We start from the raw sequence: 19,375 nt of genomic DNA on the forward strand, positions 1-19,375 counted from the left end.
ATTAGCCATACAAATAAGTAAGAGAAACAGTGTCTGGGAAGGAAAGATTTAAAAATTAGGCTCTGCCCCTCCGGCGTGGCTCAGTGGTTGAGCAATTAATTACCTATGAACCAGGAGGTCATGGTTCGATTCCCAGTCAGAGCACATGCCCAGGTAGCAGATTCGGTCCCCAGTAGGGGGCAGGCAGGAGGCAGCCTATCAAAGATTCTCTCTCATCCTTGATGATTCCATTTCTCTCTCCCTCTCTGAAATCAATAAAAATCAATATTAAAGAAAATAGGCTCAAAAGACATATTTAAATTAAAAATATGGACTATACATTTTATTTTCTGAAGAATGAATATAAGTATTGTGATAGGGTAGGACAAATGCCCAACACATATTTATTAGACACCTTTTGTGTACTAGGCATTTAACTAGATTTTTTATGGAATAAAGGAAGGTGGAGAAGAGATGGATCTTTTCCTCCAGAAAAAGCATCTATCTATCTATCTATCTATCTATCTATCTATCTATCTATTGTGGGGTAAAACCCTCTTGCTGAGGGGGAGGGTCACTTAATGTGTATTTTCCACCGTGTTACCATGGTCCCAAATGCTACCTGAGCTCCCCTCTGGTTGTGAGGATCCCACAGCTCAGGTGTTCCAGGAGAACTTTAACAGTAAATATGCTACTGCCCCTGCCCTATGAATACCCATACTAACCATACCATATTTCCCAATATTTGTTTGGAAAAGAGTCAGCACTCACTTGAATATATACATGAAGGGTTGTTTAAAAACAGAACAAAACAAAAGCCTCTTTACCTGATAGTCACACCTTGTTTAACAGCAAGAGCTCTATCTGTGTTCCGTGACTCCCTCAGAGTCACTCGTGCTGACTCAGGCAATTAAGAGCAAGTGAAGAATCTATAATTAAAACCCAGAGACAATCGCTTCTTCCACGGGGTTCTGGAATGCAGCATGTTATGCTCAGGGCTCACTGTCCCAAGGAACAAGATGCAGCGTGTTCTCTTCATATACAATAGGGTTTTCTTTCTCAAGGATCTGTGATGCTACCGTCAGGACACAAGGAAATAGGTCTGCTTCCAGGGGGAGCCTTGGCACTCCGAGGAACGTCGTCAGGCCGTTGTGGATGCCTTTCTCCATTGCCTGGTGACACACGGCTGGTTCTGATTCTGCTGTGAGGCCCCTGAGTGCGCTTGCTACCTGGGTGGGTTTGCACCAGCAAAAATGGTTATCTCAGTCCAAAAGGCAATGCATTTTTCTGCCTTGTATCTCACCTTTTGTTTTTCTTTTTCTTTTTCTAAAATATATTTTATTGATTTCACACAGAGAGAAATTGAGAGGGATAGAGAGTTAAAAACGTCGATGAGAGAGATGCGTCGACCAGCTGCCTTTTGCATACCCCCCACTGGGGATGTGCCCGCAACCAAGGTACGTGCCCTTGACCAGAATTGAACCCGGGATCTTTCAGCCCACAGGCCAAAGCTCTATCCACTGAGCCAAACCCATCTCGGCATCACCTTCTGTTTTTCAACAGTAGCAACGATGTAGCAATTCAATCAAGCCGATTTGGGTGGAATTGAACTGTCTCAAGAATAACAGTATTGCCTAAGTCCGTGATCGGCAGACTGCTGCTCGAGAGCCACATGCGGCTCTTTGGCCCCTTGAGTGTGGCTCTTCCACAAAATACCACAGCCTGGGCGAGTCTATTTTGAAGAAGTGACGTTACAAGTTTAAGTTTAAAAAATTTGGCTCTCAAAAGAAATTTCAATCTTTGTACTGTTGATATTTGGCTCTGTTGACTAATGAGTTTGCCGACCACTGGCCCAAGTATGTAAAGTCTAAAAAGCACTTGCAAGTTTATTATATCACTTCACAGCCTCTTATGGCAGCATCGGGATGCCTGCTAGTATTCCCACTTTATAGATTAGAAATCCGAGGGCAGTGGCTGGCTCCCGGTTAACCAGCTGGGAGGTAGCAAGGCAGGATAAGAGCAAGGGTGTCCCAGGTCCAGGTTCAGAGCTCTTTTAACTAACCATCCCCCCGGTCTGTTTTTACATCAATATTTGATTTCATATTGTTATGCCAAGTGCTGAGGTCCCAGCAAAACCTCAGTGTATTGTTCTTGGTTTCCTAAAAAAACAACCCGGAGGACTGGCTGTGAAAGACACGGGCTTATTAGGACTTACATGTACACCAGCAGAGGCCGACCAGGGAACCCCCGCTGAAGCTGAACCACTGAGTCCCATCCCAGCTGGTGCTATTGTATTGATGCCACCCAGACGCTCCCAACACAAGAAAAACAGGAAAACAGGGCACGCAGGGGATCTGCATGCTAGCTGTTTACAATACAGGCTCACATCTACCAGCAGTTTCCCTTTGGCCTTTAGCTTCTGGCAGGTTCCCAAGGTCTCCCAGGCCTTCACTACATTTCCCACAGGGTGGGATGGGGAATTGGAGCACGGGAAGGGGCCCATGTTCCCATTCACCATTCACATATTTAAGAGCAACACATTATAAGGTGAAGGGGAGACGAGAGGGGTTGCGAGGGGGCTTTTCTACACGTGAACATGGTTGAAAGGTGGGAGTAATGCAGCTGGGACTAATGGGGTGTCTTACCCAACATGGGCCAGCTTGGGGCTGCATCCCAGGCTCCTACACCCACCCCACACTCAGCTAATGGGAGAACCTGGTGAGAAAGTATGGTTGGGCAAAACATCTTTCCTATTCTTGAGTTTTATGGCCCCAAATGGGACCAAAAAAAAGGATATGTTCCCAAAGATAGAAGAGGTATGTTCCTTTTGTTCCTGGTAGCTTCAAGGGAGAGTTTGAGGTAATCGTAGGAAATCTATACCGGCGTCTCTCAAAACCCCTGGGTTGGCCAAGGAATGAGCACCATTAATCAACCCAGGCAGAACGTTTTTTGGGGAAATGAAGACAAACAACGTGGTCAGGACAGCGTGTAGGGCCTGCTCGGGCCGCAGCCTGTGCCGAAATAAAAGCGTCCCCAGGCGGAGCAGTCCGGAGACCTGAGCCAGCCTCGGGGGCTGCATTGAAACTCCGGGATGGTTTTAATCATCACTTCCCCGCAAACCCCACATTCTTTCTGTATTGGAGGCCACCTGTTCATCTTTATATTTTTATACTTGGTTCTCAGGTTTCCGACGATGCCCTTCACAGGAACATATGTGAACGTGACCTTCGTAGACTCCTGGGTGGCAAGCAGCACTCTCTCCGCCCTGACTCTGCAGACGGTGAAATCTGATGCAAAGATGCCGAGGATGCGATTGCCCGGTGCCTCCTGCTCTGACCGACGCCCTCCCACCACTCACCTGGGCTCCAGCAGGGCCACTGCCTTAGGAAAACGCAAAGTGGGGATTTCTGAAATTTTGTCCCAGCACCTATGCCAGACCCACTGCCCAGAGCTTAATTTGGGGTTGAAGCTGTTTGGTTTGGAGGATTATGGGTATGCCCAGGTTACTGAAAACAGACAGTGGACTCCTTGATTTTGAAAAAAGGCTTTCTTGGCTGACTTGCAAACCCTTCTTCCCAAGTACTTTCTACTGGGACCCTGGCTTCTTCTTAAGATAGACTATTGTTTTCCTAAAGTATTAAATGTATTAGGGTAACATTGGCTAATGGCATTATGTAATTTTCAGATATATAACATAATTCTACATCTGTGTGCTCTACTGCGTGCTCACCATCCAAAGTCTAGTTTTCTTTCTTTAAAAAAAAAAAAAAAAATATATATATATATATATATATATATATACACACACACACACACACACACACACACACACACACATATATATATATATATATATATATATATATATATATATATATATATATTTTTTTTTTTTTTTGATTTTTTACAGAGAGGAAGAGAGAGGGATAGAGAGTTAGAAACACCGATGAGAGAGAAACATCGATCAGCCGCCTCTTGCACACCCCCTCCTGGGGATGTGCCCACAACCACAATACATGCTCTTGACCAGAATCGAACCTGGGACCCCTCAGTCCGCAGGCCAACGCTCTATCCACTTAGCCAAACCGGTTTCGGCTAGTTTTCTCTTGTTACCCTGTAGTTGTACCCCCTTTTCAGTCCCCCCCTTTCTCCTCTGGTAACCACACCACCATTCTGTTGTCTGTTATCTATTTATTATGGCTTGATTTAGTAGAAACTGGTGTTTCTCAATAGAAATGCTTCTTCGAGTATTTTTTTTTTCTCCTCCAGAGGACTCTTTCTGCCTCAGTGACTTTGGCAGAGGGGGGAGTCAGACCTTTGTGACCGAGGCAGAGGAAACTTCTTTTCCTGAGGTCCCGCGGCTCAAGGAGGGAGCTGGGGCTGCCGGCGGGGTGCCAGAAGAGGCTGGTATTTTTAGCATGGCCTTCTTTCCTTACCAGCACCTGCCATGATCTGTAACCCAAGGGGCTACTTAAATGCCAGCGAGATGACTGAGGACAAGGCAGCCTGAGCTAATGTCCTAAAATACCACCCCAGGGAGGCTTTTCCTGCGGGAGCCATGTCATTGCCAGCTCTGTCTCTTTCCTTGTTTCTCCCCAACCTGCAGAGCTGGGGCAGGTCCTGGCTGAGAAGCGTGGCATCTGCTGTGGCATCTGCCTGGGAAGAGGTGGGAGAAAACCCTTGGATCTGTGTCCTTTGATGCCGGACAGTTTTGTTCTGTTGATTCTGCTCTTGTCTCTTCTAACTTCAGTCTTTCCCTCTACTGTTCATGCCAGATGGAAGCAACAAGAGAATGTCTACCCATCTTTCCCAGCAGCAAAATTCTCTTTTGATATTCATATAAATATAATAAGATGGGGAACAAAGTCCAATAAATGTTCTAGCTCAGACAATGGTAATGGGGATGCAAACATCTTTCTTGGAGCAGATATAACTCATCGAGCTCTAAAGATGGGGCAGGCTGGGAATAGAAATATGTTCTCAAGAAGCCTGATACGTTTGTGGAGGACAGATGCATCCTGGGTCATGAAGGATAATGAGAATGTCTTAGGGTGTCTCTAATCCTGGAGTTTGACATCAGCCCATACTACCCACCGCATTCCTTGGTGCCACTGTCAGATGTGCAATACTGGGCTGCGAGGTCCCAGGGCCAGCCGCTATGGAAGGTTAGGTGTGTCTCCAGTCACTTCTCTGGCCACTCTAAATTCTTGCAAATGCCCTGGGAGGCCTGGTTCTAAAGTTAAGAGCTTATTTCAAAAGGAACCGAACCAGAACTTACAAATCAAAATAGATGTTGTGCCATTTAAAGTGGTCAATTTTCATTTAGTTGAGTGGAAAATGTAAGCGGTGAGTCATACACACAGTGGTACAATAAAGTAAAAATTACATGTATATTATATACAGTATATACCATATACATGTATAGTATATACATATATAGATACAAGCATAAAAAAATTTGAAAAGTTGCATGTCAATCTGATAAATGAATTCCCTGTCTCTGAGGAGGAGGTGGGCGGGGGAATAGGATTGAATATGATAGACAAGTATCACTATATTTTTAAGGTTTAATTTGTATAAGTAGCATATTTTTATGAATTACATAATTAAAATGTTAGCAATCTCTTGTTTTTCTTAACTGCTATTTAAAATTATATTCCTGAGTATCTTACAGAAAATTCTAGAGAGCTTATAATTGCACGAGTCTTTCACGGGAAGGGAAATTAACTTTGGCTTGTGTACTACCCAAAAGCACACAGCAATTAAAAATCAATTTAAAAATAAAGTAGTTGATCTCCTCCAGGGCACCTAACTTTTTTTTTTTTTTTTTTTTTAAGTACCTATTATTTGTCAGGAACAACACTGGGCACCCAGCATTCTGGTCTTCCATGAGATTCTTTATTTCTATACAGCTTGTGGCAAATTTAAAATTTTAAGCTACTCACTAGAACTGCTGTTACTGCTATTTTACAAGCCACCCAATAAAACTAGTTTCATGACCACTGGCCAGTGTTCTCACTTGGTTCAACAACATCCTGTGCACCTAAAGGTTGCTGGTTCGATTCCTGGTCAGGGCACATGACTGGGTTGTAGGCTCAATCCCCGTTAGTGGGCATGCAGGAGGCAGCTGATTGGTACTTCCCTCTCACACTGCACCAATGTCTCTCCCTCTCTCTTCCTCTCTCTAAGATCAATACAAATATTAAAAAATTAGTTTCATTATTTTCCCATCCTATTTTTGGACCAAAAGCAACATGCCCCCAGCTCACTTTTTTCAAATTTGCTGCACCTGGCTTCTGATGACTAACAGATGTTTCTAAAATGCTAAGCTGCCTTCAGAAGATAAAGATCTGACTCATGAGGCAAAGTTAAAAAAAAAAAATGGTGCTACAGAATCTAAAGGAAGAGAGGCTGCAAATGTGGAGCTCAGAAATACTTTTGGAAATAATACAAATAAATGAAAGAACATATGGCAAAATATTGGCTACAGTTTCCTTAAATTATGGAATTATGAGACATTCCTGAAAGACTTTTTATAGTTTCCAAAGTTTAAAAAAATGAACATGTCTTACTTTTAGAATGAGAAAAATTAATAAATGTTCAAAATCTTCTTTAACCATCAGCAACAATGTAAATACGAGGCCTCCCAAAGGGACAATTTTGAAAGAGAGAGGCTTATGGCTCTGAATTACTTGTTAGGTCATATCTGCGTGTTTCCAGTTTCACAATCATGGGCTATTTGTGTGCATGTCTTAGCGCCTCTCCTAGCCAAACACTCCTCAAGTACTTCCCCTCCCCACCAGCACCCAGCTCAGGACTCCCACTGCGGAGTAACACAGTAATAACAGCCGTGGACCCGCACTGCACAAGGCCTGACAAGGCTACCTGTTGAGACCAATTTAGGCATCAGAGTTGTTGTTGTTGTTGTTGTTGCTCTCCTCCTCCTCCTCCTCCTCCTCCTCCCCCTCCTCCTCCTCCTCCTCTTCTTCCTCCCCCTCCTCCCCCCCCTCCTCCTCCTTCTCTTCTTCTTCCTCCTCTTCCTCCTCCTTCTCCTTTTTTAAAGTGTTTGCTTGCTTGTCTTCACTGATCTCAGAGAGAGGAAGGGAGGGAGAGAAAAATACCACTGAGAGAGAAACATCAATGGTTGCCTCCTGCATGCACCCCAACGAGGGGTTGAACCTGCAACCTGGATATGTGCCCTGATTGGGAATCTAATCACCACCTTCTGGTGTACGGGACCATGCTCAACCAACTGAGCCACACGGGCCAGGGCTGGAGTTCACTCTCAGTGCTTGATGGGGATAGCCCTGCAACATGTTTGTCAAGTAAACATATATTCCACATGTACATTCAAAAGCACAGTTGTACCGAAAGCAGATTTCTAAAATGTTATTATTTAAAATAGCATCAAACCCCTGCAAAGCTATAGCAAGAAATCTAGTAAAATATGTGTAAGACCTCAAAACTGTGAAATATTAACCAATAAAATTAAAGGAGACTCAAATAGAGAGTGACCACGTTCATGCATTGAAAACCTCAATATTGTGATGATGTCATTTCTTCCTAAATTAGATCCATGTTCAATGAATCTAAAAAGAAAATTACTGCTGTAATACCTTGTGGTTACACATCATTAATAGCAATGGGAAAGCTAGCCGAGAGGAGAGAAAGGAAAGATCAATCTGGCCTGTTTCCACCTTTACTCTTTCTTCCTCATTCTTGAAGTCTGAGCAAGCAGGTGAGCTCCTGCTGGGAATGATGTGCTTCCCTCAGGTGTGAGGTCAGTGGGGAAGCTGGCACTCAGGTCCTTCTCTCTGGTTTGTGACCAATTCTCAGGCATCAGCCAAATTCCTTTCCTCTAAGGCAGTTTCTCTCTGGGTTCCTGGGCTCCTCCATTACCAGGAACTTAGGGTGGAACTTTGCTCCTGTGTGATCATTTTTTTGTTGGTGTTTGCCAAGCTGGTGAACCTAGGCGCCTGAGCATTGCCAGAGACCAACAGAAGCCCTGAGAAGTGATGGCATAGTCACTGAGCACACCTGGCCCTGTCATGGCCAGCCCACACACCAGCCTTCCTGTCCAACCCACAGCCAAGTGTGTCCAGGTTCAGAAGTCAACACCAGGATGGAGATTGCCTTGTTTGGGAGTAAATATGCCTCCCTAAGCTTTGGAGTCATCCAGGCTAGAGTCTGAATAGGAATGAAGACCCTGAATCGCTCCCAGCCTCAGTTTCTCTTTCTGTAAATGAAAGATCCTTATAAAAATGTGAGGAGGATTACATGTGATAACAGAGCCACCATGTCTATCACTTTTCTTCTAACATTTGGGGAAATGATCAGCAAATTAATTATCTCCTATTTACTCCTTGAAACAAACAAGATCACTTGTCTTGCTACCACGTATATCTTCAGTTAAACTGAATATCTCTTGTTATATTTCATTTCACACAGAGGAATCAAGAACACACACTTCTGTTTGTACCTTTTTGGGGAGTTGGAAAGTGCTATTTTAAAAGTATAGGCTTTGTGCCGAAACCGGTTTGGCTCAGTGGTAGAGCGTCGGCTTGGGGACTGAAAGGTCCCAGGTTCGATTCCGGTCAAGGGCATGTACCTTGGTTGCGGGCACATCCTCAGTAGGGGGTGTGCAAGAGGCAGCTGATCGATGACTCTCTCTCATCAATGTTTCTAACTCTCTATCTCTCTCCCTTCCTCTCTGTACAAAATCAATAAAATAAAATAAAAAATAAAATAAAATAAAAGTATAGGCTTTGTAATGAGATCAACCTAATTTTTACCATTTATCAGCTGTGTGACATTAGCCAAGTCACTAAACAGCTCTGTGCCTCAGTTTCCTCATCTAAAAAAATGAGGATAAATAATAGTGTCCATTTCATCAGGTTGTTGTGATAATTGAACTACTTAATGAATGTAAATCACAAGGCCTTCCATGGTTCAATAAATACTACTTTTTAAAATGATTCTGAATTTATCAAAAGGTCCAAAGCATGTGAACATATGCACACACATATGTGTGTTTGTGGGTCTGTGTATAAGTCATTAGCCCAACCCATTATTATCACACCATTTGGGGTTGCCTTCTTGACGATGGAGTCTTTTCTACCCCAAACTCTTCTCAGAACAAGGCTACTCTTCTGTGAGTTGGCCTCCGGATTCCTATTCCCTTCCAGGCCACTTTGGTTATTTATTTTAAGCAGATGTCTCTTGTATGAAATCTCCAGGGAGGTGGGACCTTGAAATCATGCCAGGACATAGGTTCTAGGGTCAAGTAAAGACCTAACCCCTGTTTGTTTTATTTTTAAGCTTTTTATTGACCTGTGCCATACACACAGAGATGAACATATATTGTACACATATGGCTCATGAAATATAAACTCAACAGACCCTTGTAACCACTACCTAGAGAATATTCCAGAAGCCCCTTGTGCCCCTATCCACCTACCATCTCCCTAAGGATAACCACTACCCAGATTGTTTCCTATTTTCGAGCTTTATCTAAATCTGGTCCCTGACTTTGAGCAGCTTACTGTGTATTTGTTTCTCCCCTAAATCTACACTGTGATCAGAGCTCCACCTGTTTGGTTATTAATTCAAGTGTTAACAAACATTTTCCAGCAGCAGCTATGTGTGCAAGGTGCTGGGTTAATTACCTCAAGTCACAAGGTCAAAGAAGGTCAGTGTCTTGGGTGAGTGTTTTGTGAAACTCTCGTGTGGAGCCACCTCCCTGAGCTGTTTCTCTCTGGAATGAGGTCTGCATTTCCCACACGCTCTCTCTGGTCGGGTTTCCACTCTGTCTTATCCCTGAAAGCGAGTCTTCCTAGGTAAAGATCCCAACAGAAACCTACCAGTGTATCCGATTTCCAGCTCCAGGATTCCTGCAGAGACCGGCCTGGCTTGGCTCACTGTTAGTCATGTCAGCTGGGGCCCTCCTTAGGGACACATGACGCTAGAAGGCTGTGCCCTTCCCACCGCTGCCCCCAAAAGGGGGAGCACTACTGAGGAAAGGGGAGGGCCCTGCATGAGGTTCTCAGCAAGGACAGGGGTTCCCACTGGCCCCTTGCAGCTCTAGGGTTTCTATTTCTTCTCAGATTCGGATCCTTGACCCAAAGTCTAAACTGATTATTCACCCTGTGCACCAAATGTGAACTGAAGTTGTTAGGTAAGACGGCTCCTGGAGGACTATGGACACTGCTCCCCAGACGGCCTTTGGAGGGGCATTTCCGACGTTCACGCAGCAGCCAGCCACGGGGGAGGCGGCTCTGTCATCTGGTTCTGAGCATCAGCTGTGGTTTGATAGACGCTCTGCAGTTTCTCCCTCCGAGGGAGGGGCATGTCCCGCCAAGGCACAGACCTGGTCCCTGAAAACTAATTTCCTGGACTCAGGGACCACCAACTGTTTACGATGGTGATGATTATTGCAGCGTTGAAATTCCTGCCTGGATTCCAGAAGTCACCACGTGAAGGAGTGATTACGACGGCATCGAGTCCTGCACAACCTGTGGTCTGAGTGAGGAGCTGGCTGTACAGGCCAAGCTCTGCTGGTATCGTGTGGGGCAGAGGCGGAAGCAGGGGACTGGGCTCAGTTTGCTTTACATCTGTGAGCCCATTTAGCCCTTACTGCAAAGCCCAGAGGGAGACACTGTCACGTCTCCTCCTTTCTATGAACGTACAAATGAGAAGGTAGTGAAGTATAACACAAGTAAAGCCTGTAGTCACTTATAAAGTGCTTTCCTCATCATTATTTCATTTACACCGTGAGAAACTCCCTTTTACAGATGAGGTTCTTATGGCTCAGTTTTCCAGTTTTATATAGGTGATAAGCAGCAGAAGATGGAGAGACTCCAATCCCCTAAGGCAAATCCACAAGTAATTGTAATAAGCAGATGGTAAAGAATGCCTCTCTTTCTTTCTTTCTTTCTTTCTTTCTTTCTTTCCTTCTTCTTTTTTAAAAAAAATATTTTATTGATTTTTTACAGAGAAGAAGAGAGAAAGATAGAGTTAAAAACATCAATGCGAGAGAATCATCATCAGCTGCCTCTTGCATACCCCCTACTGGGGATGTGCCCACAATCAAGGTACATGCCCTTGACAGGAATTAAACCTGGGACCCTTCAGTCCAAAGGCCGAAGCTCTATCCATTGAGCCAAACCGGTTTCAGCTTCCTTCCTTCCTTCCTTCCTTCCTTCCTTCCTTCCTTCCTTCCTTCCTTCCTTTCTTTCTTTCTTTCTTTCTTTCTTTCTATAACATTCTTTTATTATCACTTTAAAATCTATAGTTATGTTCTTTTTTTTAAAAAAATTCTTTGTTGTTGAAAGTATTACATATGTCTCTCTTCCCCTTGCTCCCACCCTTGACCTCTTTCCCCTCTCAGCATATGTCCCCGCCCCCTTACTGGCTGTACCCTTTGGTTATGCTTATATGCATGCATACAAGTCCTTTGGTTGATCTCTTACCCCCCTCCCCTGCCTTCCCTTCCTCTGAGGCTCGATGGTCTTTTCTATGCTTCTATATGATCCAGGTGTTATTGTGTTTCAGAGACTGTTAGGCTCTTATACAGATGAAAGGAACTGAGGAAGGGCTAAAGAAGGCGGTGCTATTTAGACTCAGTTCTTATAGGTGGGTGGTAGTAGGTAAGCATGATTTGAGGGAAGGGCACTCCGGAAGGATTCAACATGAGCCAGAACCTGGGGAGGTGGAGGATTCAGGAAGTAGAAGGAAGTCTTAATGTACTGGGGAGTCTGGTGGGTAGAGTAGGAGATTAGACTGGAAAACCAGAGTGCCTCTTACCTGAGCCATGGTCTTTGTCTCCTTGATAGATTGGGGCAGATGAGATGGTGGGTTGACAACCCACACAGGTGGAGGCCTGTGACCTCAGAATTCCATGACGGAGTTTTCTCAGTTTCACTGGGAGCCTGTGGATATGGACAGGGTGGGGGCAGGAATTAGAGTGCCATAGTATTTACAAGTGCTGGAAAGACCCAGCAACAATCTAAATGAAGGAACAATAAAACTTTTATAGACTGTTACAGAGTCAGTAGAGTGTGTGTGCGCGTTGGAAAGTTTGCAGGTCAGAGTGGGTAGGGAGCAAGCCAGCCATGGCTTAACAGCTGGGCATGCCCTCCTCTGGCCCATGCTAGTTTCCACCTCCAGAGGCATGGCTTATGGAAACGTTGCATCTCTTCTCTGAGCCTCGGTTTCCTCATCTACAAAATGGGAGAGCATAATATCTACCACTCACAATTGCTGCAGGAACCCAATGAGATGTGCCAGTGTGCCTTGTACATTGCTTTCATTGTTCATTTATACTGTCATTGAACGTAAACCTTCTCCTGGGTGCATACCTTCCCAACTAGAAAAGTCTTTAGGATGGAGGCCATGTCATTGATTCCTTTAAATCTTTAGTAGTGCCAAACAAACACGCAACAAATTGTTTCAATAAGCAGACAGGTTCCTAGCAAGGTATATTTGCCTTTTCTGGAGAAGGTCAGCAGGCAAATGACTAGACAAGAAATAATAATTTGGAAATTGGGGGCCAGGTGGAGAGTCCAATGCAAGGGGAAAGACTTCGCTGGTGCCCAGGCCCTGCCAACCTTTCATTCAATTTTGAATACACATATGGCCCTTACTCAGGCAGGCAATTCCAGTAGCAGACAGACTATCTTAAAGGTCAGTAAATATTAGTAAAGATTTACTTTGAGACTATTTGGTCAGGAAATTGCTTGAGCCACCATTGTCTCAATTAAACAACTGGTGCATAGCTTTGGCCCTTACCAGAACTCAAGGTTCACCATCGTTCTGGGCTCCTTGTTTACACTTTTCTGATAGTGAAGACAATCGGTAGCTTCCAACAGCCTTAAAACAATATACAATTATTATCTCTCACAGTTCCCAGGAGTGGCTTAGGTTGGTGGCTTGGGGTCTTTTAGGAGGTCAGGATGTTGGCCGGGGCTGCAGTCGCCTGAAGGCTTGATTGGGGCAGGAAGATGTGATTTCACATCCCTGCAGCTCTTTTCTCCTATCCTTCTTTGAGCTGGAGGAGCTGTTCCATGGTGCTTCACTTTCTCTAAGAGTTAACCCTCAGCCTAGGGTGTTCCTGAGAAGTGATTTGCAAACCTCATCCCAGGTTGCTCTAAGAATTCACTCTCTCATCCCAGTGTGTGCAAGAGTCTGACACCCCTCCTCCACCCCTGGCCCCAATTCCTGGCAATTGGGTGGTGGTACCCTATGCTGGTTGCATGAGCATTGCAGATAAATAAGAACTGCAGGGTCAAGAAATATGACAAGAAATCTTACTTGTTGTGAGAATCCCTCCTTAAACATCTCAATCAACACTATGGGGCTTTTCTTTGTCTTCCAGAGCATTAATTAGACACTTAGGACATGCATTTATGACATTAGCAGCTGAGTAGCATCCATATATTTTCCCAACCAGAGAGTAAGCTGCCGGAATGAAGAGCCTTCTCACACCCTTCCTGTCCTTGCACACCTGACCCATTCCCTAGAGAGGAATTAAACCTTGCAGATGCTTGTCCACTGGCTGTTGCATTGATGGCATAGAACACGGGTTGCGGACCCCTTCTCCCAGGGCCCAAAGTAGCAAATACTGTGTCAGTGGGACAATGGGAAGCAGAGTTAGGGGCAGGATGATTAGAAAGTCTTCTGACTGGAGCACCCCAGCCCGTGAGAGCCTGTGCATTTTTTCAGGCTGACAGGCAGGACAAGGCCATCTCGGAAGCAGAGCTAAGCCCCAGCAAGTCTGCCGCTCAGAAAGCTGGTGCTCTCTCAGCTGGGATTTCAGGCCTGCTGGGGCGAGGTCTCAGGTTACTCCGCATCTCCGGCTCCTCAGCTTTTGATGGAAGCTGCTTCAACACGGAGCCATCACCACCACCCCATTAGTACAGGAAACATTTGCCAGAGTGTTACCTTCCAGGAGAGTGACAACTGAAGATCAACATTTCATTTGTCTCAGGACTCTTGGTTTATATGGATTCCTCAGCCCTTCCTCCTCCGCCCCTCCCCCCCAAGTTGGCTCAAAGAGGTGCAAACCTTTCACTCCTCTTCCACTCAGTGTTGCTTTTAAGTTTAGAAATTGATCTAACCCTGATGCCTCCTTGAAACTATTCTTGTAAGTGCCCTGGAGGATCTGGGTGTCAACACTGTGAGGCAAGACAAGGAGACGGTTTAGTTTGGATATCTGATGAGTGATTAATAACAAAATAACTACAACAGCTAACATGGTGCTGAACATTTTACAAATATTATCGTAAGTATGCCTCAGAACAGCCATAGGAGCGGGCACTGTCACTATCCCCATTTTCAGATGAGTAAACTTGAGGCTTCGGCATTTTAAGAAACGTCCAAAGTCACCCACCCGGGAAGCAGTGAGACCAGGATTCAAGTTCAGGAGAGTCTGGCTCTAAAGTACTGCCAACTTGACTCTCGAGTTTTAATCTCACCAGGGAAACAAGGCATTTAAATTATATATTGCAATGCGATGTTTGTAATAATAATAATAATGTGTGTGTGTGTGTGTGTGTGTGTGTGTTTCAAAGGATGGTAATTATTTCTATCTATAGGGGATGAAGAGAGATTAGGAAAAGCTACACAAAGGAACACTCAAAAATAGAACTTTATGGTTCAACTTATTTTCTACTTTGAAACCTTTAGCCATCCTCCATCCACACTGGCATCAACTCACCGAATCATTCATTGTTTGGGCAAGATCCAGGCAAAAGGGACCCCTTCTCTGAGCCCTTGTTTTACTAGGCATCAGGGAAGGGGTCCCTTATCACTACCACGAAATAAGTTACTGTATTAAAGACCACGCGAGTGTTTCTGTCGTTCTGGATCCAGAGCTCAGCGTTAGCACAGCACAGGCCACAGCCCTAATCATCTGATCTCATAAGTAACACTTCTGCACATCTCTTGTCCAGTTACTATGGGTCAAAACTGTGTCCAAAAGCCATGGCGTTTTGTAGGTTGTGCTGCCGCCAATATTGGAGGTGTACTCCTTCCTTCAGAGGATGTAGGATTTGAGCAGTAGATACACTTAGAGAAGAGCAAAGACAAATTAATGAACTTACGTTCTTCCTCTCAGACATGAATGCAACAAGCATGCAACATGAAGAATCCTTTCCTAGTAGTGCTAAATGTCTGTTTCTTGTTTCAATGTTCCAATGTGTGGTTATGGAGATACTAAAAAATTAATGCAGGCCTTAGCCAGTTTAGCTCAATGGATAGAGAGTCGGCCTGTGGACTGAAGGGTCATGGGTTCTGGACAGGGGCACATACCTGGGTAACGGGCTTGGTCCCCTGTAGGGGGGTGTGCAGAAGGCGGCTGATCAATGATTCTCTCTCATCATAGATGTTTCTATTTCTCTCTTGCTCTCTGAAATCAATAAAAACAATGAATGCAGTATTGCCCTAGCTGGTGTGCCTCAGTCTTGAGGGGATTAAGGTTTAAGTACCCACTGGCTAAGTTTTTTTTAGCTACATTTGACCACAAATCTTCATTACCTGGTTCCAATTGCACCATATTTGGTGCTGAGGTGAGATTATCAACAAGACCCTACTTATTACTTATCTTCTAAATGTACCTCTTCTTGATGAGTTATTGCTTTTAGCACTGAAATTTCTGTTACAATCTGTTTCTTGATATCAGAATACTTTATTTCTATTTCATCGGTGTCTATTAATTTTTATCTGAACTTTCTCAGTTATTTAGCTAAAGAAAAGTTAGTTCCCCTAAGGAAGAATAAGTTAGTATCTATATTTAAAATATTCCACCTGTGAGACAGACCTAAAAAGAGAACGTTTAATTGTTGGAAAACACTGGAAATGTCAACAGCTTCAGGTCTCATGGAATGGGGATTTCTCCTGTGAGATTTCAGGAAATCAGCTGGACATGACACCTGTTCTGAGAAGCGATAAATGTTTTTACAGAATGCTTGTGGCTGCAGTGTCATGGGCGACTGTGAATGTTGTTAAACAGTAGGTTACCTTCTTCCAGAATTCATTTCAGTTTGTTGAATGAAATCACAGATAAATGGTTTTCATCTGCCAACATGTTTGGAATTGCCCTACAAGGGCCCCTGCAAATGAGAGGTCTACGTGTCACTAGCTTCACAGGAAATTCGATAGCTCACAAGAGAGGGTTAGCCCAGTCTCCTTAAGGTCATTTCACCTCCACCTCACAGCCAGTGGGCATGGACAAAGCACTGTGAACGGGAGTCCCTGTGTGGTCATGTGATATGAGTAGACCACAGGGGAAAGAACATCAGATTCAGGGCTGAGTGACTTTGTGCAATGCTTCCCATATCTGAAATAAAATAGTATTAATAGAGCTATTAATATTTCTATAAAATAGCATTAATAATATTAGCCCTATTTACCTCACAGAGGTGAGGATTAAATGTTTAAGATGTGGAAAAGTACTTTATAGACTACATAGCATTTCATAAAAGTAATATATGTTGTTCACTCAATCATGCATTTGATGCTTATTGAGTATATACTTTATGCTAGGCACTGTTCCAACACCGGAGATAAAACATTAAACAAAATGATCTTTTTAATATATAAAATTGGTTTTCTTCCAGGTCTTTGTGTGGTGATCAGTCTCCACAGTGAGGCCTAACAATCCTTACCTCCTATAATCTATGCCCTTATGTTGTCCCTACTACATTGAATCTGACTTATGTGACTAATACAATATGGCAGAAGTGACAGTCTGTGATTCCCAAGGTTGGATCATCAAAGACATTGTTGCTTCATCCTTGGTCTCTGTGATTACTTGCTCTACAGCAGCGGTTCCAATAATGAATGGCCTTAGTATAGAGCTCTTGTGTTTGTTTGAACATTTGGGTGGTCACATCCAATGTAGGGAAGGTAGCAGGTGAGGGATCCATAATTTTGTCTTCTGGATGAAGTACTAAGACTCAAAGAGGTCAAGTGGCTTTTCCAGGTTTGTTCAAAGCTGAGCCTCAAACCCATGTGTCCTGGCCCCACATTCATTTCTCCTCTCAAAGAAAGACAGCCTTTCTGGAATAGGTTGGGATGCGGATACTGGGTAATGGGGGTGTAAGTGGGGGCAGGGTACCCAGCAGTTGGGAGAGTGTTTTCCAGCAATAATGGGGTTAGGAAAAGGGGTGGTCCAGAGGGAGTGGGACTGCAGTATTCTTCCTGTGGAGGCTGGGAAATCCTCTCAGAGGCCTTTTGTGGAGGTGCACAGGCCTCGAACACAAAACCAGATGGTGTTGGTAAAGTACATGTCTGAGACAGGATTCCTCTGGGTCCCAGCCCTCTGCAAATCCCATTTCTTTCCTTGTGGGGCACAGGGGGCTGAGGGCCCTATATCACTCTGCACATCAAAGACACTCCAGGTTTCCAGGCACAGCTCTCAGAGGTTTTTAACTAGCCTCTGACAATAAAATAGCTTTTAAATAAAAACCAAGACTCAATATTCAGCAGAAGAGGGATTAACAGGATCAGCAGGGGGATGACATCATGCTATTTTTGTTGGCACTCTCCCAGCTTAAGTGTGAGGGGTCTGGGTGTGGAGGAAGGATATATCTTTTTTCTTTTCAACTGACTCGGCCTCCCTGAGTCTTGGTCTAGAAAATCCGTGGAGCTGGCATGGCTGTGGGTGACCCTCCAGCAAGGTCAGGGCAGCGGCTAGCTTGAGGAGGTGAGCATACTGAGCCTGCGGGGCACAGCAGGGACTGAGCAGGGGCTGAGGTGGGCTTTTTGCTGAGTCATTCTCCTGGGAACTCAGGCAATGGGAAAGGAGAGGCCCTGTTTGGTTAGCAGGCCCGGGACTTAGAGAAAGGTGCCCTCCAAAGTGGGCAAACATTCTGCTACAACTGGTGGTGGAGAAAGATTGACCTAGAGAACTAGGGCCATTCACGCACAGACCTCTTGGTGCTGGCCACCAGGCAACGCCCAGAATGATAGAGCAGTGAGGGCATTGCAGGACACCTGCTCTAGTCGTTCCCAAACTTATGATTATTTTTAGTTAAGGTGCTTCTGCTTCAAATGAGATACTAAAGATACCCCAGCGCATACAAAAGATTGGAGGAAGAGGAGCTACAAAATTAGGAGCTTCTTGGCTAGGCCTCCCTGGCTCCTGAGACTGTCTTGGAGTCTAACACCAAATGAATACACTGAAAATCTCTGATCATTCCTTCAGAAAACATGTTTTAAGTGCCTGCTCCATGCTTGACACTTTTCCAGGTGTAGGGAGCAAAACCGGGCAGTGTTTCCCTCATGAGGTTTACATTTTGGTGTGGGAAATAGACATTAATTAATGACACAAATAAAAGGCTAACTCTCCCCTCCCATCATAGAAGAAGAAACTGATTTGTGAAAGTGCCAGATTCTTAGCTAGGCACTCCAGGTGCTGGACTCGCGAGATTTCCAACTTTGTCCCACACGACTCTCCCATCTAACTCCCAGCACCATTCAGACTCTCAATGCTTCCCCCCAGGTGCAATTTGCCTTTTACCCTGGGTTTCCTCGTCTTCCCTTTCCCCCTTGTCCCTACCAGTCATCTTCACCATCCCTGGAAAACCACATGACAGTCCTATGTGCCTGAAGTCCCCTCAGTTGGAGGTGATCTTGCCAACCTTCCTCAGGACTTCTGTCTGGTCCAGAGAGGAGGGGAGTGGCGAACATTGGTGAAGGAGCAAGGAATCTAGGCAGCATAGTCAGTCCTGCTATGGAGACCTTCAGCAAGTCACCCAACCTCACAGAAGAGCCCATGGACTCACCTTGGACTTGCTTGATCTCCTTAGGTGCACACAGTTTCCCTCCTCTGGAAACTCTGAAGGCCAGGGTCGATTCTTTCCTTCTCCATCTTTTCCCAGTCCAGTTAATGCCTCAAGCTCACGAGTAGCCAAACATGACATTGGTTCATCCCCAGTCCATTTTGCTGGGTGCTCCTGGGCCAGGGTATCTCACTTGCTCATTGCTGCATGACAGATTCTGGTCCTCTGCTCTGAGCTTTCTTCTCATGGGAAAACGGAAGACACTCCTTGGATCTCATTCATACCCCCAAAGATTTCTTGAGCACCTACTGCATATGTGGTTCTGTGCTAGGGATGACATCTCTGCCCTTCAAAATTGTAGGATCTAGGGGAGGAAGCATTAAAGCAAAGCAACAATGACATTATTGTGGGCTAAGTAGAGTCAGGATGCCACCCAGGTGTGGAGCCCCCTCTCCTCCTTTCAGAGCCAATGTCCTCCAATCTACAGGAGTGAGCAGAAGGTCGGTTACCCACCTGTCTTCCGAGGGCCTCCCCTAGTATTGGGGTTTGTCTCCTGGAACCCTGAAACCCTAAAACTTGAGAAGCACTGGTCCCTATTCTCTGAGGCCAGTGAGTAG

Source organism: Pipistrellus hanaki, assembly GCF_964339955.1.
Source record: "Pipistrellus hanaki genome assembly, chromosome: 1".
Taxonomy (NCBI): domain Eukaryota; kingdom Metazoa; phylum Chordata; class Mammalia; order Chiroptera; family Vespertilionidae; genus Pipistrellus; species Pipistrellus hanaki.